Source organism: Carcharodon carcharias, chromosome 13, assembly GCF_017639515.1.
Source record: "Carcharodon carcharias isolate sCarCar2 chromosome 13, sCarCar2.pri, whole genome shotgun sequence".
In the NCBI taxonomy this organism is placed as follows: domain Eukaryota; kingdom Metazoa; phylum Chordata; class Chondrichthyes; order Lamniformes; family Lamnidae; genus Carcharodon; species Carcharodon carcharias.
In genome coordinates, this window is record NC_054479.1 from 73,472,969 (window position 1) to 73,496,697 (window position 23,729).

Sequence of the window (23,729 nt, forward strand, 5' to 3'; positions counted from 1 at the left end):
TCAGTATGACTCTTCTCCAGCTCTGAAGAACAGTCATACAAACTCAAGACTTAACTCTGTTTCTCCCTCCACAAATGCTGCCAGACCTGAGTTTTTCTAGCATTTTGCAGTATTATATTCAGATTTCCAGCATCCGCGGTATTTTGCTTTTACTTTCAAGTACTGCACTGAATAGTGCATAGCTTAGGCTGACAAGTACTGTACTGGAGTGGGGTTTGAACCTACAACCTCCTGACTCAACAGCAAGGTGTCTACCACTGAGCTACATGAAGGGGAGTTGGGGGGGGGGTTGGTGCCAGGGGCAAGTGCTGGCCAGCATCGGAGGTGGTCGTTGTCGGTGGGGTGTTAAGTGCTGCCCTGGCGCTACATCCTGCACACAGGCACGCCCCCCTCCACTTCTCTCCCCCCTCCCACAACCCCCACCCCCCACCCCACCCCACCCCACGCCCCCCCTCACCCCCCACCTTAAACCAGCTTATATTTCACCCCTCTCCTTGTAAAGAAAAATCAGTTCTGTTGAAGGGTCATGAGGACTCGAAATGTCAACTCTTTTCTTCTCTACCGATGCTGCCAGACCTGTAAGTGAGGGAAGTGGTCACACATTAGGGACACCTGTATAAACTGATCATGCCACTGCAACTGAGGTAGATGAGGATCAGCCACAGTGATATGGTTGTATGGTTGGGGTTGGGCTCCTAACCTGCCCGCCCATGCAAGCATCACAGTGGCACCAAAGGGGCACCAAGCACTCCATACCCTACCCCACCCCCCGGCACAAACTTCGAGTCCGCCACCACTATATTGGACTGCGGAGAAGTTGGACTACATACACAATGCTGTACAATTTCCTCACCCATGCTGATCATGTCACAGTCATTGCTGGAGGTGCTCACAGCCACTTGCAATCTCAGCATCCTGGTTTTGACCAGTGTCCCCCATGTCCTTCATGCTGTAGGAGGGCCACATCAGGATCTTGGATCCTGGTGACCTAGCTGTTTGCCTGATGGCCTACAGAGGCCATAGAAGACTGAGGAGAAAGCAATTAAGGCGCCTGGCTATGCAAATGCAGGAGCAGCATCCTCATGAAGAAGGGGCTGCTGGGCTCCTGCACACACAGCCCATGAGTGGCAGCAAGCTGTGGCTGGTCGGCACCTAGCAATACCCAGGGTCTAAAGACTCTGCCTGCCATTCCTGCAGATGGCCGAGAACCAGTGTTGCCAATGACTGCACATGTCTAGGGACCTGGTGGCTCACATCTGCCACTTACTGCAGGGCTTGGCACCAAGGGGACATGGAGGGCATCCACTGCCAGCGGCTGTGAAAGTGACTTTGATGCTTAATTTCTATGCCAGTGGCTCCTTTCAGGGCTCCACAGGTGACCTCTGTGAGATTTCACAATCCACCAACCACAAATGCATCCATGAGGTCACAGATGTCATCTTCTCCATGACACACAACTTAGTGCTTTTCACCCAGGACCGGGACAGCCAGGAAGCAAGGGCCACCAGAAAGGCATCCTGCAGGTGTGCGCATGGTTTCCAGGGAGTATGCACAATGCCTACATCCAAAGTTGCTCGCAGATCCCTGTAGTCTTCCAGCATCCACAGAAGCTGCAGAGTTGGCTCCTCGGGGACAAGGACTACCTGCAAAGGCCGTGGCTGATGACACCCGTGTGGCGGCCTCAGACTGCAGCAGAGTAACGCTATAATGAGGCTCATGCTGCGACTCATAATTTGGTGGAGCAGACCATCGGGATGGTGAAGATGAGGTTCCGGTGCCTGCACCGGTCTGGTGGAGCCCTGCAATTCAGTCCACAGAAGGTGTCACACATTGTCGTCTGCTGCGTCCTTTACAACCTGGCGCTCCAATGGGGAGGTGAGCAGGCTGAGCGGGAGATGAAGGTCTCCTCAGGTGAGAAGGTCACCAACAGGATGAGGGTGAGGGGGTCCTCGGTGGTGACGATGAGGGGGTGAGGCGCTCACACTGGCTAGATGAGGCAGCCGCACTCAGGAGGCCCTCATAACTGCCTGATTTGTGGAGGATGATGACGACCTGCAATGAGGTGTCCCCATAGATCCTCATATTGCTCTTGTGAACGTTTGACTCCAGTCTGGCTTATGGCAGCTCCAATACCCTCTATGAGAATGCTCCTGTCATGGAGGTGCTGTGGAGGCCCTAATAGTCGCTCGATCTCAGGAGGATGATGACAACATGCAGAGAGGACACTCCATTGATTTAACATAGCCTCTGAGAATGTCTGGCTGAGGGCAGCTCACTTGCGCTCTACGATCAGGGCCACCTCAGAGACGCAGCCATGAAACTTTGGACACATCTGATATTGTGTCCACCTTCAGCACCTCAGCCCTTCAGGAGCTGGTGCACAGTATCACTGGTCACAGATGCTGGAGTGATGGGGGCCAGCCCCATCTTCAAAGGTGCTGAGAGCACCACAGAGAGAACGAGAGAATTCGGTGATGGCTGCCCACTAAATTCTGAGCTGATGGGGTTGTGATACAGTGATTGTCAGGATGTGATGGTCTGATGGGGGTGTGATTGTCAGGGTGTGAAGTGCTGATGGGTGTGTGATACACATTGTCAGGATGTGATGAGCTGATGGGTGTGTAATACAGTGATTGTCAGGATGTGATGAGCTGATGGGGGTGTGATACAGTGATTGTCAGGATGTGATGTGCTGATGGGGGTGTGATACAGTGATTGTCAGGGTGTGATGAGCTGATGGGTGTGTGATACAGTGATTGTCAGGATGTGATGAGCTGATGGGTGTGTGATACAGTGTTTGTCAGGATGTGATGTACTGATGGGGGTGTGATACAGTGATTGTCAGGGTGTGATGAGCTGATGGGTGTGTGATACAGTGATTGTCAGGGTGTGAAGTGCTGATGGGTGTGTGATACAGTGATTGCCAGGATGTGATGAGCTGATGGGGGATTGATACACACTGGGTTGTTGAGACAGGCCGATCTCCCCTTCCCCACAGGAGCAATCCCTGTCCTCCCCAGTGATCTCGGCTGCAGCTTCCTCGAATACACCGAGGGCAATGATGTTGGCCATACCCACCTAAGTCTACGCCCTTTCCCGCCTGTTGTGAGCAAGCTTGCCCTGAAAGAAGACAAAAGGCAGGTGATGAGGAGGGATAGAGCTCAGTTTGGGAAAAGTGCACGTCCCCTGTGCATGGTATATTCACATCAGACTCTTTCACAAAGCTACAGCAACTGAAATCCAGAACAGTAACTCAATTTCTCCACTATTCAATTTTAAAAATGCACAATCCCCGGGAATCCTAATCTCCATTTCACCAGACTCTGGAACTTAGACTATATTATAATACCCATGATGAATCAACTGATCTTCATAAAGAAAACAGAATACAGCACAGGCTTCATAAGAACAAAGGTCACCCGAGAGACAACAGTGCCATGTGTGCAGGGAGACAATGCAGAAAATGGGAGAATTCACAACCGACAATTCCTGCTCCACGCACACATGGGCTTTTGCATCAAATGACAATACACTGACCCCAGCAGGTAAAACCTTTCCATTTGGATTTAAACCAATATCCACTTATTGGCTGCTGGAGCTTTAAGAGTTCACACAATATATTGGATTAAAACTGAACGAAACTGTTCTCTGACCCTCTGCTTATTACTTAAAGTGGCTCTTGACTAAATAGCCTGAATACGCATGCGATGGAAATGCAGTTGCCCCTCCTCCAGTGACAGGAACCTAGGCCAAACGATAGGCAGTAAATCTCACCTTCCAACAAGAGGTGAATACGTTCCGCTCTCCCTCATAAAATAGCTCCCTTTAAATAGCCCAGAATAGCTTACCACACAATTTAAGGTGCATGATCACTTAAGCACAGTGGCATGACAGGCATAACCACTTTCAACATTCCTGTCAGCAAACATATCACTTATTAGCAGTGTTGAATAATGGGCAAAACACATTGCACACATTTTGTTTCTTTCTGAATCCAGCAATTCATTCTGAGAATCAAAGGGGAGGGGCTGGGTAAGGGTAGGACTCAATGTTCAAATCACTGTCATTAGATTTTCATTGAAGAACAATATGTCTTGTGCAGGTATTTGATTTGTATTGTTGACGTGGAGATAGGAGAGGCAGGTCAGCTTGTTCAATGACACTCCAGACACGTTAGTGACGGGGAACAGCACCCATTATCCCAGGAGAGCTGCTAATCTCAGTTACATTCAACATCAACCAGTGTCCTGAAACAGCTCCAAATCTCGGTTACAGTGAACAGCATCCAGTGTTCCCAGGGCAGCTCCTAAACTCGATAACAGTGAACAGCATCCAGTGTCCTGAATCAGCTCCTAATTTCCATTACAGTGAAGAGCACCCAATGACCGGGGGAGCTACTGATCTCGGTAACACCGAACAGCGCACAGTGTCCCAGGTCAGCACCTGATCTTGGTTACAGTGAACATCACCCAGTGTCCCTAAACAGCTCCTAATCTTGGTTACAGAGAACAGCATACAGTGTCCAAGGGCAGCTCCTAAGCTCAGTTACATTGAACAGCATCCAGCGTCCCAAGGCAGCTCTTAATCTCGGTTACAGTGAATAGCATCCTGCGTACTGAATCAGCTCCGAATCTCGGTTACATTGAACAGCATGCAGTGTCCCAGAGCAGCTCCTAATCTCCATTACAGTAAATAGAATCCAGGGTCCAGAATCAGCTCCTAATCTCAGGTACAGTGAACAGCATCCAGTGTCCCAGGGCAGCTCCTAATCTCGGTTACAGTGAACAGCAGCCAGTACCCAAGGACAGCTTCTAATCTCGGATACAGTGAACAGCACCCAGTGTCTTGAATCAGCTCCTAATCTCGGTTACAGTAAATTTCAACCAGTCTCCTGAAACAGCTCCAAATCTCGGTTACAATGAACAACATCCAGTCCTCCCAGGGCAGCTCCTAAACTCGGTAACAGTAAACAACATGCAGTGTCCTGAATCAGATCCTAATCTCTGTTACAGTGAAGAGCGCCCAATGTCCCAGGGCAGCACCTAATCTTGGTTACAGTGAACAGCACCCAGTGTCCCTAAACATCTCCTAATCTCGGTTACAGAGAACAGCACCCATTGTCCCAGGGCAGCTCCTAAACTCGGTTACGGTGAACAGCGTTCAGTGTCCCAGGGCAGGTCCTAATCTCGATTACAGTGACCAGAATCCAGTGTCTTGAATCAGATTCTAATTTTGGTTACTGTGAACAGCATTCAGTGTCCCAGGGCAGCTCCTAATCTTGGTTACATTGAACAGCATCCAGTGTCCCAAGGCAGCTCTTAATATCGGTTACAGTGAATAGCATCCTGTGTACTGAATTAGCTCCTAATCTCAGGTACGGTAAACAGCATCCAGTGTGCCAGGGCAGCTCCTAATCACGGTTACAGTGACCAGAATCCAGGTTCCAAAATCAGCTCCTAATCTCAGGTACAGTAAACAGCATCCAGTGTCCCAGGGTAGCTCCTAATCTTGGTTACAGTGAAAAGCACCCAGACTCCTGAATCAGCTGCAAATCTCAGTTACAGCGAACACCATACAGCACCTTGAATGAGTTCCTAATCTTGGTTCCAGTGAACAGCACCCAGTGTCCCAGGGCAGCTCCTAATATCAGTTACAATGAATAACATACAGTGTCCAAGGACAGCTCCTAATTTCATTTACTCTGAACAGAATCCAGTGTCCAAGGGCAGCTCCGAGTCTCAATTACAGTGAACAGCATTCAGTGTCCCAGGGCAGTTCCTAATCTCAGTTACGGTGAACAGCATCCAGTACCCAAGGACAGCTTCTAATATCGGTTACAGTCAACATCAACCAGTGTCCTGAAACAGCTCCAAATCTCAGTTACAGTGAACAACATCCAGTGTTCCCAGGGCAGCTCCTAAACTTGATAACAGTGAACAGCATCCAGTGTCCTGAATCAGCTCCTAATCTCAGTTACAATGAAGAGCACCCAATATCCCAGGGGAGCTCCTAATCTCCGTTACAGTGAACAGCGCCCAGTGTCCCTAAACAGCTCCTAATGTCGGTTACAGAGGACAGCACCCAATCTCCCAATGCAGCTCCCAATCTCAGTTACAGTGAACAGCATCCAGTGCCCTGATTCAGATCCTAATGTCGTTTTAGTAAACAGCACCAGTGTCCCAGGGCAGATCCTAATCTCAGTTACAATGAAGAACACCCAATGTCCCAGGGGAACTCCTAATCTCCGTTACAGTGAAGAGCACCCAATGTCCCAGGGCAGCACCTAATCATGGTTACAGTGAACAGCGCCCAGTGTCCCTAAACAGATCCTAATCTCGGTTACAGTGAACAGCACCCAATCTCCCAATGCACCTCCCAATCTCAGTTACAGTGAACAGCATCCAGTGTCCTGATTCAGATTCTAATCTCGGTTTAGTAAACAGCACCCAGTGTCAAAGGGCAGCTCCTAAACTCAGTTACAGTGAACAGCATTCAGTGTCCCGGGACAGGTCCTAATCTCGATTACAGTGATCAGAATCCAGTATCTTGAATCGGATCCTAATTTCGGTTACATTGAACAGCATCCAGTGTCCCAAGGCAGCTCCTAATATCGGTCACAGTGAATAGCATCCTGCGTACTGAATCAGCTCCGAATCTCGGTTACATTGAACAGCATGCAGTGTCCCAGAGCAGCTTCTAATCTCCGTTACACTAAACGGAATCCAGGGTCCAGAATCAGCTCCTAATCTCAGGTACAGTGAACAGCATCCAGTGTCCCAGGGCAGCTCCTAATCTCGGTTACAGTGAAAAGCACCCAGGGTCCTGAATCAGCTCCTAATCTTGGTTACAGTGAACAGCAGCCAGTACCCTAGGACAGCTTCTAATCTCGGATACAGCGAACAGCACCCGGTGTCTTGAATCAGCTCCTAATCTCAGTTACAGTGAACAACATCCAGTGTTCCCAGGGCAGCTCCTAAACTCGGTAACAGTGAACAGCATCCAGTGTCCTGAATCAGCTCCTAATCTCCGTTACAGTGAAGAGCGCCCAATGTCCCAGGGCAGCACGTAATATTGGTTACAGTGAACAGCACCCATTGTCCCAGAACAGCTCCTAAACTCAGTTACAGTGAACAGCACCCAGTGTCCTAGGACAGCTTCTAATCTCGGATACAGTGAACAGCATCCAGTGTCCTGAATCAGCTCCTAATCTCCGTTACAGTGAAGAGCGCCCAATGTCCCAGGGCAGCACGTAATATTGGTTACAGTGAACAGCACCCATTGTCCCAGGACAGCTCCTAAACTGGGTTACAGTGAACAGCACCCAGTGCCCTAGGACAGCTTCTAATCTCGGTTACATTGAACAGCATCCAGTGTCCCAGGGCAGTTCCTAATCTTGGTTACATTGAACAGCATCCAGCGTCCCAAGGCAGCTCTTAATCTCGGTTACAGTGAATAGTATCCTGTGTACTGAATCAGCTCTGAATCTCGGTTACATTGAACAGCATGCAGTGTCCCAGAGCAGCTCCTAATCTCTGTTAGAGTTAAGAGAATCCAGGGTCCAGTATCAGCTCCTAATCTCAGGTACAGTGAACAGCATCCAGTGTCCTGAATCAGATCCTAATCTCTGTTACAGTGAAGAGCACCCAACGTCCCAGGGGAGCTCCTAATCTCTGTTACAGTGAAGAACGCCCATGTCCCAGGGCAGCACCTAATGTTGGTTACAGTGAACAGCGCCCAGTGTCCCTAAACATCTACTAATCACGGTTACAGTGAACAGCACCCATTGTCCCAGGGCAGCTCCTAAACTCGATTACAGTGAACAGCGTTCAGTGATCCAGGGCAGGTCCTAATCTCGATTACAGTGACCAGAATCCAGTGTCTTGAATTGGATTCTAATTTCCATTACTGTGAACAGCATCCAGTGTCCCAGGGCAGCTCCTAATCTTGGTTACATTGAACAGCATCCAGTGTCCCAGGGCAGCTCCTAATCTTGGTTACACTGAACAGCATCCAAGGTCCCAAGGCAGCTCCTAATATCGGTTACAGTGAATAGCATGCTGTGTACAGAATTAGCTCCTAATCTCAGGTACAGTAAAGAGCATCCAGTGTGCCAGGGCAGCTCCTAATATCAGTTACGGTGACCAGAATCCAGTGTCTTGAATCGGATTCTAATTTCGGTTACTGTGAACAGCATCCAGTGTCCCAGGGCAGCTCCTAATCTTGGTTACATTGAACAGCATCCAGCGTCCCAAGGCAGCTCTTAATCTCGGTTACAGTGAATAGCATCCTGTGTACTGAATCACCTCCGAATCTCGGTTGCGTTGAACTGCATGCAGTGTCCCAGAGCAGCACCTAATCTCTGTTACAGTAAACGGAATCCAGGGTCCAGAATCAGCTCCTAATCTCAGGTACAGTAAACAGCATCCAGTGTCCCAGGGCAGCTCCTAATCTTGGTTACAGTGAAAAGTACCCAGACTCCTGAATCAGCTCCAAATCTTGGTTACAGTGAACACCATCCAGCGCCATGAATCAGTTCCTAATCTTGGTTCCAGTGAATGGCACCCAGTGTCCCAGGGCAGCTCCTAATATCGGTTACAGCGAACAGCATCCAGTACCACAGGACAGCTCTAATCTGTAACCGAGATTAGGAGCTGCGTCAGGACACTGGAACCGGGATTAGCAGCTGATTCAGGATACTGGGTACTTTTCACTGTAACCGAGATTTGGAGCTGTCCTTGGGTACTGGTTGCTGTTCACTGTAACCGAGATTAGGAGCTGTCCTGGGACACTCTATGCTGTTCACCTGAACCAAGATTAGGAGCTGCTCTGGGACACTGGATGCAGTTCACTGTAACCGATATTTAGAGCTGATTCAGGACATTGGTTGCTGTTCACTGTAACCGAGATTAGGAGCTGATTCAGATCACTGGTTGCTGTTCACTGTAACCGAGATTAGGAGCTGCCCTGGGACCATGGATGCTGTTCAGTGTCACCTAGATTAGCAGCTGCCCCGGGACACTGGATGCTGTTCACTTTACCCGAGATTAGGAGCTGTCCTGGGCCATGGATGCCGTTCAATGTAACCAAGAGTAGAAGCTGCCCTAGGACACTTGGCGCTGTTCAGTTTAACAAAGATTAGGAGCTGAGTCAGGACACTGGGTGCTGTTCACTGTCACCGAGATTAGGAGCTGATTAAGGACACTTGTGCTGTTCACTGTAACCGAGATTGGGAGCTGTCTGGGGACACTGGATGCTGTTCACTGTAACTGAGATTAGAACCTGTCCTGGGACACTGGATGCTGTTCACTGTGCAGAGATTAGGAGCTGATTCAGGACACTGAGTGCTGTTCACTGTAACCGAGATTAGGAACTGCCCTGGGACACTAGATGCTGTTTAAAGTAACCAAGATTAGGAGCTGCCCTTGGACACTGGATGCTGTTCACTGTAACCGAGATTAGGAGCTGCCCTGGGACACTGGGTGCAGTTCACTGTTACTGAGTTTAGGAGCTGCCTTGGGATACTGGATGCTGTTCACTGAAACCCAGATTAGGAGTTGCCATTCTCAAATCCTCTGGCACCTCCTCCATATCTAGGGAAGATTCGGAAGATTGTGGCAAGCATTTCCACTATCTCCACCCCCATTTCCTTCAGCAACCTGCGATGGAAGTCATCGGGAACTAGGTAACTTATCTACCCTAAGTATAGCCAGCCTTTCCAGCACTCCCTCCTTCTCATTTTTCACACTATCCATTGCTTCTACCATCTCCACTTCTAATGATATTTTGTCAAATTCCTCAGCCTGAGTAAACACCGATATAAAGTACTCATCAAGTATTCTAGCCTTGTCCTCCATCTCTAAGAATATATCACCTCCTTTGCTCCTAATAGGACCCACTCCACCTCTTCCTATTTTTTGGGTTCCCATTTATGTTAGCCACCATTCTATTCTCATATGCTCTCTTTGCTAGTCTTATTTGCCTCTTATCCTGCCCTCTCAACCGATCATATTTGACCTGGTTCTTACTTGGAAAAATTCACCTGACATGCATCATACACCACCTTTTGCTTCATCATAATCTCTATCCCCCTCACATCCAAGGAGCCCTGTTTCTGGTTCCCCTAAATTTCACCCTTGTTGGAATGCACCTAGCTTTTATCAGAAGCATCTCCTCCTTAAAGATCACCCATTGTTCCGTTACAGTTTTTCCTGTTAATCTTTGGTTCTATTTTACCCTGGCTAGATCCCTTTTCATCACAGCTGAAAGTAGCCCTCTCCCGTTTTAGATTGTTCCTTGATCTTCTCCATTGCTAATCTAAATCTTATGATGCACTGATCACTTTTACCAAAGTGTTCCCCCACAGACCTCATTTCCCAGCACCAGGTCCAGATGCCTCCTTGATCAAGGAAGTTCTCTTCAACAAATTCAGAAATTCCTCCCCTCCTTAGCTTTTACTTTTAACATTATCCCAATTGATATTTGGGTAATTAAAGTCCCTCAATATCAGTACTCTATAGTTCTTGCACATAAATTATTTTTTAGCAGATTTGCTCCTCTTTCTCCCGCTCTCACTATTTAGAGGCCTTTGTAATGCCCCCAGACATGCGATTTACCTTTTTTGCTTCTCAACACTAAGCAAATGAATTTTGTCTTTGCCCCCTTGGTCATCCTCTCTTTCCAACACTACAATGTTTTCCCTAATCAGAACTCACACCTGACCTTCCTTTTTCTTCTCTATCTTTTCTGAACACTTTATATCCTTGTATATTAAGCGCCCAGATCTCACCATTTTTAAGCCTGGTTTCCATTATTGCCATTACATCATATTCTCGCCTGGATATTTGCGCTTGTAGCTCACCAACCTCCTCCAACACACTTTGTGCGTTTACATATATGAATTGTAATCCTGTCCTTGTATTCCTCATAGTCCTCCTTAGTCCACTCTAAAACTGAACTATTCCCTTCTCTAGTACCACTCAACAGTCTCAGTTCATGCACCTTATTCCTCTTTTTTTTACTTCTATATGTTAGTGCCCCACCCCCTGCCTATTTAGTTTAAACCCTCCCCAACCACATTAGTGAACCTCCATGCGAGAACATTGGTCCCAATCTTGTTGTGCTGCAACCCATCCCTTTTGAATAGATGCCTCCTATTCCAGAAATGGTCCTAATGCTCCCAGAATCTGAAGCCCTCCCTCCTGCACTATGCCTCAAGCCACGCACTGATGCTCCTTATCTTCCTATTTCTACTCTCGTTAACACTTGGCAGAGATTACTACCTACAAAGTTCTACATTTTAAACTTTTTCCCTCCTGAAAAATTGATCATAGGATATCAATACCGGCCCACTCTATGGCATTGGTGCTGATTTGTACCACAACTTCTGGCTCATTCCTTTCCCCTGCAGAACATTCAGCACCCTCTCTATGATGTCCTATACCCTGGCACTAGGGAGGCAACATACCATGCAAGACTCCCGATGACAGTTACAGAAATGCCTGTCTGCCCCAATTATGGAATCTCCTATAACAACTGCATTCCTACTCTTCACTATTCCCTCCTGTGCAGTCCCTCGCTAATTGGTGTCATGGTCCAGACTGCACTCCTTCAGGACAGCATAGTTTCCAGCAGTCTCCAAGACGGAGTGCCTGTTTGAGGATGGCACACATTTTGAAGACTCGTGCACTTCCTGCCTCTTCCTACTCTTCTGGTTGGCCACCCACCTGCTATATAGTGAAAGAATAATTAGAGGGGGTAGGATCACTCAAGGTAAAAGGGGCACTCTAGTTGTGAAAGATGAAGGTATAACAAAATTCAGTTTATTATAGATTAAAACGATGAGTGAGTTCAACTCCACGGACACTGCATCCTAGATACTGTAAACATCCTATGCTGCAGATTGAAAACCCTTGGAAAGCCACCCAAGGCTACGTCACCTCCCAAACCCTGAAAGACAACAATGGGTTAAACTCCTTGTGTGAGATTCTGCTGAAGTTATAAGTTTAAGTAGAGGCAGACAGTCACATAACCCAATTGAGAATTAAAGGCACAATAAATATATAAGTCTTGCAACCACAATAGAGGCCTGGTGACCCTAAAAACCAGACAATGGAAGGAAATGGGTTCAAATGCTGTGTAAAGCACAGAAGGAGAAGAAGCGTGAAAAACTGGCCTTCCTGAAATCGATTATCTGCAGGAAATAGGTGATTTTGTGCCTTTAGAGCATTGCCAAATTTGGAGATGAGGTGGCCAAACCAACAGCAAGAAATGGTATAAACATGAACAGAAACCAGTGTATATTACTGCTCCTGCAAACAGTCGAAGAACATGGTAGAGCTTGGTCAACTCCACTGACAGGCAAGTATTTAGTTAGGAAAGTTAGGAATAAGGGGCATTAGCCTCTAACTGAACAGGGTCCTGGGTAATATACTTCTAGTTGCAAGTGTAACTTGTGTTGCTGAATGTACCCCTTCGCTAATGATTGTGGATAACTCAATAAAGTGATTGAGAGTTATCAGAAGAAACTTGTTTCGCTGGTTGTTCTGTTCGATTCACACATTTGTAACTCTGGTCTCAAGAATTTGAGTGTAGAGGGTCTCTGAGAGAAGAGGAGAATTCCCTGTACCCTACCCATGCAGTAAAGAGGGCTAATTCCTTAAAAACTGCTCGAGTCCGTAACTACTTTGAGGCTTTAGCTGCCAAATGACGTTGTGAAGCAGCACACATTTGATACAGCACCAAGGAAACAATGGAAAGTGAGAATTTTCATTCTGAAATAAGTGTTATTCTTTTTGTAAATAACTCAGTCCCTTCCAGTTCCCCTGGATCCACTTGCATAATTGGCACTCCATCACACGAGCCCATGGGGGATGACAGAATTCAATCATTCCCCACTGAGCAAAGCTTGGCTCCATCGTACTCCAAGTGAATAACTCTTGCACCTCATTAAACAACATGCAAACATACCCTAAAAACCTTTCACTCCACTTTGCTGCCCCCTCCTCCCTCTTCCTATTGTCTTCATCTAGTTTAAAAGTCACAGTGGCTTCCTAGTCAGGCCATTAAATTTGTCTCTGCACATGTCAGGCAGATGTCCAGTTTTGGTCGAGTGCCTCTGTCACTAACTCTGCAAGTTAAGATTCAAGAGCAAGTGAGCTCCTAACAGCTTGCTGACAGGTAAGTAACCTGAAAGACCAACTGCCACTCTCCCTTTTTTAAACAGGGAGCGAGTGCAAGAGAAACAGCGTGGTCATTTACAGTGAGAGGGTGAGAGAGAAACAGCATGGTCATTTACAGGGTAAGAGTGCAAGAGAAACAACGGGGCCATTTACAACGAAAGAAACAGCATGGTCATTTATAGTGACAGGGAGAAAAACAGCATGGTCAATTACAGTGAGAATGAGAGAGAAACAGCATGGTCAATTACAGTGAGCGCGAGAGAAGAACAGCGTGGTCAATTCCAGTGAGTGACAAAGGAACAGCATGGTCATTTACAGTGAGAGTAAGAGAGAAACAGCATGGTCATTTATAGTGACAGTGAGAGAGAAACAGCGAGGCCATTTACAGTGAGAGAGTGCAAGAGAAACAGCGTGGTCATTTAAAGGGTGAGTGCGCAAGAGAAACAGCGGGGCCATTTACAGCAAGAGAAACAGTGTGGTCATTTATAGTGAGAGTGAAGAGAGAAACAGCGTGGTCAATCACAGTGAAAGTGAGAGAAGAACAGTGTGGTCAATTACAGTGAGAGTGAGAGAAGAACAGCATGGTCAATTACAGTCAGAGTGAGAAAGGAACAGCATGGTCATTTACGGTGAGAGTAAGAGAGAAACAGCATGGTCATTTATAGTGAAAGTGAGAGAAACAGCAGGGCCACTTACAGTGAGAGAGTGCGAGAGAAACAGCGTGGTCATTTATAGTGACAGGGAGAGAAACAGCGTGGTCAATTACAGTGAGAGTGAGAGAGGAACAGCATGGTCATTTATAGTGAGAGTGAGAGAGAAAACAGTGGGGCCATTTATAGTGAGGGTGAGAGAGAAACAACATGGTCATTTACAGGGTGAGAATGCAAGAGAAACAGCAGGGCCATTTACAACGAGAGAAACAGCATGGTCATTCATAGTGAGAGTGAGAGAGAAACAGCGTGGTCAATTACAGGGAGAGAGCGCGAGAGAAGCAGGGCCTTTAACAGTGAGTGAGACACCATTAAAGAGCGCGAAAGGGAAAAGGCACAGAGAGCAGCTGATTGGTGAGTAGGGTTGGTGAGTATATCTAGGCTTTAAAGTAAAACTAAGATCTTTAGTTTGTGTTTAGATCTCGTGTTTTTTTTCTCTTTTTCTTAAAGGTAGCTTGTTAAGTGTAAGATCAATACTGGTGTGCATAAAAAATAATTATAATATAGTGTAAAGAGTCGGATAATAGAGTAATTAATTAATAAATTAAATACAACAGCGATGGCAGGACGGGTGATGTGTTGCTGCTGCAGCATGTGGTAGCTGCTGGATACCAAGGTGGTCCAGAGTGAACACATCTGTACCAAGTGTTTGCAGCTGGAGGAACTTTGGATTGGAGTTAAGGAGCTGGAGTTCGAGCTGCAGGCAATGCACCACATCGGTGGTGGTGGTGGTGGGGGGGTGGAGAGTTAGCTGGAAACTTTGCTCTGGGAGGCAGTCACACCCCTCACATTAGGTCATTCGAATTTGGTCTATGATCAGGCTCAGGAGGGTGTGACTGCAGGTGAGACAGGTATGGGGGCCCAGGGGGTAGCGTTTGAGGAGCCTTGGCCCCTGGCAACTGTCCAACAGTGACAAGGTTCTTGCAAGCTGTATGGACGAGAGCAGGGACTGCAGGGAGAATGAGTGAACTGACCACGGCACCGTGGTACAGGGAGCGATTCAAGCGGGGGGAGGAAATAGGAACGTAGTGTGGTAGGGGACAGTATAATTAGGGGAATAGATACTGTTCTCGTGAGTGTGAGTCCTGAAGGCTCTGTTGCTTGCCCAGTGCCAAGGTTAGGGACAGTCCCTCAGTGAAAGAGAGGAACTTGCAGTGGGAGGGCAGGGATCCAGTTGTTGTCATCCATTTGGTACCAATGACATTGACAGGACTAGAAAGGAGATTCTGCTGAAAGAATTTGAACAGTTGGGAGCTAAATTAAAAAGCAGAATCTCCAAGGTAATAATCTCGGGGTTTCTACTTGAGCCACGAACTGGTATAAGGTAAATAAAGTCAAGCAGTTAAATATTGGCTCAGAGATTGGTGAGGGAGGAATGGGTTTCAGCTCATGGGGCACTGGGACTAGTACTGGGGTAGAAGGAAGCTGTTTTGGTGGGCCGGGCTTCACTTGAACCATGCTGGGATCAGTGTCCTGGCAAACTGAGTAGCTAGGGCTGTAGAGAGTGCTTTAAACTAAATAGAGTGGGGGGGGGTGGGGTCCTGGACAGGGGATATGGAGGCTTACAAAGCAAAAAGATATAAAACAAAAACAGAAACAGAAATATCTGGAAAAACTCAGCAGGTCTGGCAGCATCGGTGGAGAAGAGCACAGTTGACGTTTCAAGTCCTCATGACCTTTCAACAGAACAGCAAAAAGATATGGCAGCCTTGCAGGTCAGCTATTTAGATAATGATACCCAGAGTGTGACAGGAAGGGACAGAGTGTGCAAACATTAAAAAACAGCAGCAAATAGGGTCAAAGGGGGTAAAAAAATATTAAAAAGGCAAAATGAATGGCTCTCGTGGGAGTAACATAGCTTCCCATGCCGCTCGCCTACTGTCTGAAACTGTTCTTAACTTTCCCGTGTTAAGTAATTCTACTATGGTATGTCTGGTGTGTAATATCAAGTCCCCTGTTATCACTATCGGCTCACAAACCCTCACAGCCTAGGACATGCAGTCAATTGCTGCTACGCACCGAGGCATCCCACTGGCTACAGGCGACTGTTTTGTTGAGAAATAGGCTACAGGTCTCATTCGATCCCCGTGATCTTGGGTCAGCACCGCACTGTAGAATCCCCTCTCGTTATGGGTATAGAGATGAAATATCTTGCTCATACAGGGCAACCTTAAAGCTGGCGCTTGTGTAAGCACCCATTTTAGCGTCGTATAAGCTATTTATTGTCTCTCGCTCCATTCTATACAATCCTGCGACACTTTGCCCCCTTTTACCAATTCCAATTCTGGTATGGGTGCTGCCAACTTCGAAAAATCCTCCACAAAGGCCCTACAGTAATTAAACAATCCCAAGATTTGCCTAACCCCTCGCACATATACAGGTCTTGGCATTCTTTCTGTAGCTTCCTTCCGACTACGGGGAATTTCTCGTTTTCCCTGTGATATTACATAACCCAAGTACTGCACCTCCCTTTTTCCCAGTTGAGCCTTCTTTATACTGACTTTAAATCCGGCCATTTCCAATAATTCTAGAATGTGCAACAGCGCTCCCATGTGTTCTTTTGCTGTGTCTGAGGCAATCAAAAGGTCATCCACGTACTGGATCATTCCGCTGCCCTTGTCTATTTCTGCGCGACTCAGCATATCGCACATTACCCGGTGAAAAATGGCTGGATTATTGTGGAAACTCTGAGGCAATCGAGTCCAAGTGTACTTTCTCTATCCCATTGTAAAAGCAAATTTATCCTAGGGCCCCTTGTCCAAAGGTATTGCCCAAAATCCATTAGCCATATCTAGGACCGAAAAGATTGCGTGGCTCGGCCCTAAATTATTGAATGTAGTGGCAGGGCTTGCTACTATTTGGTGTTCCCTCGGTGTCACCTTATTTAAAGCTGTATAGTCAATTGTTAATTGATATGACCCATCCGGTTTCTGAACGGGCCAAATAGGGGAATTGGTGGTGGGCTGAGTCCTCCTCACTATCCCATCCAGCTCTAAGCTCCGTATGATATCCCTCACTGCATCCTCAGCCTCTGATTTAATGGGGTATTATTTTCTCGGGGGGTATTCTGGCCCAGGAATATGTATGGGAGTCATTTCAACCTTACCACAGTCGTGCTTGTGGCACACCCAAACCCTGGCAACTTACCGACACAGGACACCCCATTCCCTGTGTTGTCTCCATTGATCTTGGTTTAACTCTGTCACTGCGGCCACACTACATAGGAGAATTGGTGTTCGATTCTTCTTAAGTGGACCTTGCATAATAATCTTACCATCCTGTGGGCTAATTACTGCCCCTATTCTTCTTAGAATATCCATCCCCATAACACTCCCCTCATTGGTTTGTCCTACCCAAATCCGGATAAGGGCTATCAGACCCCCTATTTCTAAGGGGGTGACCTCACTTTGTCTCGCCCGCATGTGTACCCCGCTTATTCCTGTCATTGTGATGGTAATACTCGTAGTTGGTAGGTCCAGGTCCGTAATTGAAATTGCCCCGGTGTCTATTAACATTCTGCATTACTGGCCCCCTAACAGTGCGTCAACAAACATTCGTGGGTCCCCGGTCCTGGATATCCCAAGGGCCAGCGCTACTTATGCATGGCTTGACAAGTCCCGTATTAGCCTCCGGGCCTCGTCCACAGTTAACAGCTTTTGACCTGGAGTGGCGGCATTTCCTCGGGACTGTCTGGGACCCTGGCCTTCTCGCCCCCCTCCCGGAGCCCAACAATCATTCCAGAGGTGCCCAGCCTTCCTACAATTAGTACATCGCAAACCCATTGGTACCGGCCCCTTCTGTCCACTCCTACATTCCCTGGCTATATGCCCCTGCCTTCCACAATTATAACACTCTAGCCTTGGACTAACCGCAGCCACAGGGGCCACCACTTTACGCCCCTGCGCCTCCAACTCCTTGGCCCAGCGCATAATATCCATATAATTCCCTCCTACTGAGAGGCCCATTCTAATAACCTTCTGGTCATCTGATCTGAACCATCCCACAGAGGATGCAGTTGTCCTGAAATTTGCACAAATGTTTCCCACTTTTGCTCCACATAGCCCATTACGGACTTACCCTTCCTTTGTACCACGGATGTTATACACCCCCAATTTGTCTCCCCCTCCCCCAAGGCTTCCTTAACTGCCTCCTCAAAGTCCCCGTGCAGGGCTGTCGCCTTCTCCCGATCTGGGACGTCCTCAGGTTTCATCCAGTCTCCACTCCTAAACTGTAGGGGTAATCTTCCCCAAATATCCCCTGGGCACTTCACCTTCACCAATACATGAGTATCGAAGGGGTGCATTGCATGGAAATCTTGCATTTCCCGCAATTTGGTCCAAAAAGCTGGGTTTTTACGCCGAGGTTCAAGTCTCGGCAATTCTTTAAGCAAAACCTGCTTCTTCCCCAGGCTGAATGGTACCTGCTTAACCTTCTCTATAACCCTCTCAAATTCCTCATCCCCTCCTCACCCTTGGGCCCCCTTACTCTCTTCCCTTTTAATTCGCCTTTCCTGACTTTATTTTTCCTAACGGTTATTGCCATAGGGGCTATGGGATTGAATGGGCACAGTGGGGCGGTTGGTTCATATGAGGGCGGAACTGCCTCAGCTCCTTCATTGGTTTCTCCTTCGGAGCTTTCCCCCTCTTGATCAGTGTCACTGCAGGCTGCTACTGCCACTGTTCTGATCTGTCCTGGATCTGACTTTGTTTCTCTCGCTCTAATCGACTGGAATTTAGTATTAACCCTTCTGCACAACTGTAGGTACAGTGTGATAATAACCATCTTCCCTTTCTTTTCCTTATCTTTTTTGCTCTAACCACCACTGTTTTTGTTCTCCGGGGGCTCCTGCGGGTTCCACCCCTCCTTCTGCATTTTAGTGATTATTTTTGACTGTTGTTCCGCTATGAACCTCGTAATGCAGTCCGCGGTTCCCCAGTTGAGTTCCATAGCACTATTTTGTTTTCCTGACAGCATTCTGTTCCTATTTTCTGTATATCTCTGCGCGGTACGTTCGCACGGTCCTAACAACTTAGTTATCTGAGGTATGTATGTACGGTTCCACTGGGGTCTGGCCTTCCTGCGCGACTTCGGCTAAGGTTATATTTCAAACCGTAACCACGCCAGCATGGTTTTGCCCTCCTCTTAACTGGGGTCTGGCCTCTGTGCGCGGCTTCGGCTAAGGTTATATTTCAAACTGTAACCACGCCAGCACGGCTCTGCCCCCCTCTTAACTGGGTAATGGTTCCGGCCTTCCTGCGCAGCTTTGGCCCCGCTAGCCCGCCTGCACGGCTCTGCTATTACCCCCGGCGCCTCCTATCTCCTGTCCTGAGTCCTCCTCTTGATTCTTTGATACTTGACCGGACCGTTCTCGGGTAGGCCTGCTGCACTAACTACGGGTGGTAAATGAATATACTCACCCACTTTGCAGAGCTGTCCCGAGGATCCAAGCTAAGTATCCTGCCGACTAGGCCAAATTATTGTGGTGTCTTTGATGAACAGACCACAGGAGACTCAGGTACAGGTTATGATCGTTTATTTGAGCAATTGCAAGGAGGGCACCATCTCAATGCAGCTTGAGACAGTACTCTGCTAAACTACAAATGTTCATCATATTTATACATTATTGGTCACGTACAAGAACAGTTTCCAGATTTTGGTCTTTTCAACATATAGGTTTACATTAAACTTACAAGTCTGATGTCCCTATTTTGTTCTCACCCAAGCAGAGAGACCCTCCCTCGTACCTAAACTAAGACAAGACCATCTGTTCTTTCCCTATCTGCTGTAAACAAGCTCAATCTAAGTTGTTTTCCAATCTAAGGCTCCAGTCTGACTCCCAAAACTCCCAATCTATCATATTTACATTCTTCTTCATCCAATATGGCCTTGTTGATGCTCGCAAGCCCTGCGAATGTGCAAGGTTGAGCATTCTCTCTGTTGCAGCCTGAACTTTAACTGTTAACTACTTAGCAATGTGGTTTTGCATGCTGGGATATTTTAAGTCAAGTCCCTTGACCATTACTGTATTCCTTTATTTCCCCCTAACATGGTTAATGGGTATTTTTCAGGCTGGAGGGAGGTTCGTATTGGAGTTCCCCAGGGGTCGGTATTGGGACCCTTGCTTTTCCCGATATATATTACTGATCTAGATCTTGTATGGAGAAGACAATTTCAAAGTTTGCACATGATACAAAACCCGGAAGCATTGAAAGCTGTGAGGAGGACAGTATAAAACATCAAAAGGGCATGGTAAGTTGGTGGAGTGGACAGATAGATGGCAGTTGAAGTTCAATGCAGAGAAGTGTGCGGTGATTCATTCTGGTAGGAAGAGACAAAGGAGAGATAATATAAAATAAGAGGCACATTTCTTAATGAGGTGCAGGAGCCAAGGGACCTGGGTGTATAATTGGATAGGATCATTGAAGGTGGAGATCAGGTGGAGAGGGCAGTTAATGAAGCATACAGTATCCTGGGCATAATTAATAGGGGCATGGAGTGTAAGAGCAAGAAGGTTATGCTGAGCTAATATAGGACATTAGTTAGACCCCAACTGGAATATTACGTACAGTTCTGGGTGCCACACTATAGGAAGGATGCGTACGCATTGGAGAAAGTGCAGAACAGGTTTACAAGAATGGTTCCAGGGATGAGAAACTTCTAGATTGCAGAAGTTGGGACTGTTCTTCTTGGAGAGATGAAGGTTAAGAGGAGATTTGATAGAGTTGTTCAAAATCATGAAGGGCTGAACAGTGCAGATAGGGAGAAACTGTTCCCACTCATAAACGGATCAAGAGCGAGAGGGAACTGATTTAAAGTGATTTGTAAAAGAAGCAAATATGATGGGGAAAAAAACTTTTTCACACAGCAAGTGGTTCGAGCCTGGAAATGCACTGCCTGAAAATGTGTTGGAGGCAGGTTCAATCGAGGCATCCAAGAGGGCATTAGATGATTATTTGAATACAAACAATGTGCAAGGGTATGGGAAAAGGCAGGAGAAGGGCGCTAAGTCATAATGCTCATTTGAAGGGCTGGTGCAGATACAATGGACTGAATGACCTCCTTCTGTGCCATAATAGTTCAGTGATTCACAGGTACAGTACCATATGCATTTTGGATATCAATGGAAAGAACATTGAATCCATACAGCGCATTCAGAATTCACCAGGATTATGTCAGGGATATTGAGAATATGAGGAATTATGAGAATATTCTTGAGAAACTGGAGCAAAAGCGTCTGAGATTAGCTCAAATCGAGCTTTTAGAAATTATGCATAACTTTCATAGAGTACTGCGGTAGATTAAGCTCCTCAAATTGGAGAGTAGGTGATGCGGATTAACCGAGAGGTTAGAAGAAATGCCTTTGTGCAGAGGATTATGGGACATGGGATGCCCTATCACAAAGGGTAATTCATAGTGAGAGCCGAGAACCATAAGAGGGAAAGTTGATAAATATTTGAAGTATAGCACGATGGAGAAAGAGCAGAGCATCTCAATTAGTTCTGGATTCTTTTAGTAAAGAGTTGGCACAGATACGACGGGTTAAATGCCCTCCTGTTGTGTTGTAACTTTTATGATTCTAAATCCAAAATGTCTCCCTAAGAGCCCAGTTCCTATAGCTCCGAGCAAAGACTGACGATAAAGCTAATAAATAACTCTCCAATAGTTACTCTTGGGACAGAAGACATCTGCAAATCAACCAACTTCCGGGGACATCTGGTATTGTAATAAATTGCTTTGGTGCCTAACTACTTACATGCTATAACTAAAACAGGTCATAAACTATACTCACGAAAGTAGAACAACAGATACTGCATATGGAAGAGTGCTTTATCAGCAAAGCACTCAAGACCATGAAAGATATTCACACACAAGCTGCAGAAAACAAATCTGTGACCTCAACCACCTAGAAGGATACGGGCAGCAGGCTAATGGGAACACCACGAACTGCAAGTTCATCTCCAACCCACATGCCATCCTGACTTAGAACTATATCGCCCTTCCTTCACAGTCACTGGAGAAGTCCTTGAATTCCCTCCCCAAAAGCACTATGGGTGTATCTACAGCCAAAGGACTGCAGCATTTCCTTAATATATATCAGGAAGACCAAGGATCCCAACACTGAGGAACTCCACTACAAACCTTACTCTAATCTGAAAAACAATCGTTTATCACTACTCTGTTTCCTGTCTCTCAGCAAATTTCTTATCCAAGTGCCTACTTTTCCTTTTATTCCATGAGCTAGAATTTTGCTCACAAGTCTGTAGTGTGGCACTGTATCAAATGCCTTTTGAGAATCCAGATACAAATCAATGGTGTTGCCCTTATCAGCCTTCTCTGTCTGTTACCTCCGCAAAAAACTCCAGCAATTTAAACATGATTTTCCCTTGATGAATCCATGCTGACATTCCCTAATTATCCTGCACTTGTCTAAGTGATTATTGATTTTGTCCTGAACTATAGTTTCCAGAAGCTGCCCTGCCACTGAGCTCAAATGGACTGGTCCGTAGTTGCCGGCTTTATCCTTGAACCCTTTTTTGAACAAGGGTGTAACATTCACAATTCTCCAGTCCTCTGGCACCTCCCCTGTGTCTAAGGAAGACTAGAAGGTTATCACTAGTGCCTCTGCAATTCCCACTCTCTCTTCCCTCAGTATCCTTGGATGCATCTCATCCAGTCCTGGTACCTTGCCTATTTTAAGTAAAGATAGCCTTTCTAACACCTCCTCTTCTTCAGTTGTAAATTCTTCTAGTGTACCAGTTACCTCCTCCCTCATCTTGGCCTGGGCAGCATCTTCTTCCTTCGTAAAGACAGATGCAAGGTACTCGCTCAATACCTCTGCTATTTCTCCTGCTTCCACGTGCAAGTCCTCATTTTTGTCTCCAATCTTTCTTTTATCACCCTTTTATTATTTACATGCTTATAGAAGACCTTGGTTCACTGCCAGCCTCTTTTCATGCTGCCTCCTTGCTTTTCTTATTAGTTTTTTCATTTCTGCTCTGGTTCTTCTGAATTCAGCCTGATTCTCCATTGTATTTTCTACCTGACATCTGTTGTACGTGCACTTCTTCCGTTTCACCTTCACCTCAATCTCTCTCACCATCCAGGTCACTCTGGATTTATGTTTCCTACTTTCCCCCCTCAAGGAAATATACCTTGACATTGCCTGCAATACAATTTCTTTGAAGGTGGCCCATTCTTCAGTCCAGTCTTTTCTGCCAACTTTTGATTCCAACTCACTTGGTTCAGATGCATTCCCATCCCATCAAAGTTGGCTTTCCCCCAATTAATTATCCCTGTTCTGGTTTGTTCCTTGTCCTTTTTCACAGCCAACCTAAACCTTATGATACAATGGTCGCTGCCCCCTGAATGCTCTCCCACTGATATTTAATTCTCTAGGGCCAAATCATTCCCCAGCACCAAGTCCAATACTGCCCACTGTCATGTTGGACCAGAAACATACTACTGCAGAAAATTATCTTGAACACATTCCAGAAACTTTGGCCCCTCTTGTCCCTTTGCACAATTCCTGTCTATATTTGGATAATTGAAGTCCCCATTATGATTACTCTATAATTCTTGCACCTCTCTGTAACTTCTTTGCAAATTTGTTTCTCCACATCCCTTCCACTAGTTGATGGTCTATATTCTACACCAATGTTATTGCACCTTTCCCATTCCTTACCTCTAGCCAGAGAGACTCTGTGCTTGACTTCTCTGGGACATCCTCTCTCCAGTACTGTTACTCCATTTTTAATCAATACTGCCACTCCCCCCCAACATTTTCTCCCTTTCCTGTCTCTCCTAAACACCTTGCACCCAGGAATATTTAACACCCGGTCCT

At 46.6% G+C, this 23,729-nt stretch overlaps 1 protein-coding gene across 11 annotated transcripts in view; it reads right to left on the reverse strand.

Annotated features, from left to right (window-relative positions):
* The window catches only part of specc1la (sperm antigen with calponin homology and coiled-coil domains 1-like a), a 388,745-nt gene that overhangs the window by 258,444 nt on the left and 106,572 nt on the right, over positions 1 to 23,729 (reverse strand). The window lies entirely within an intron of this gene.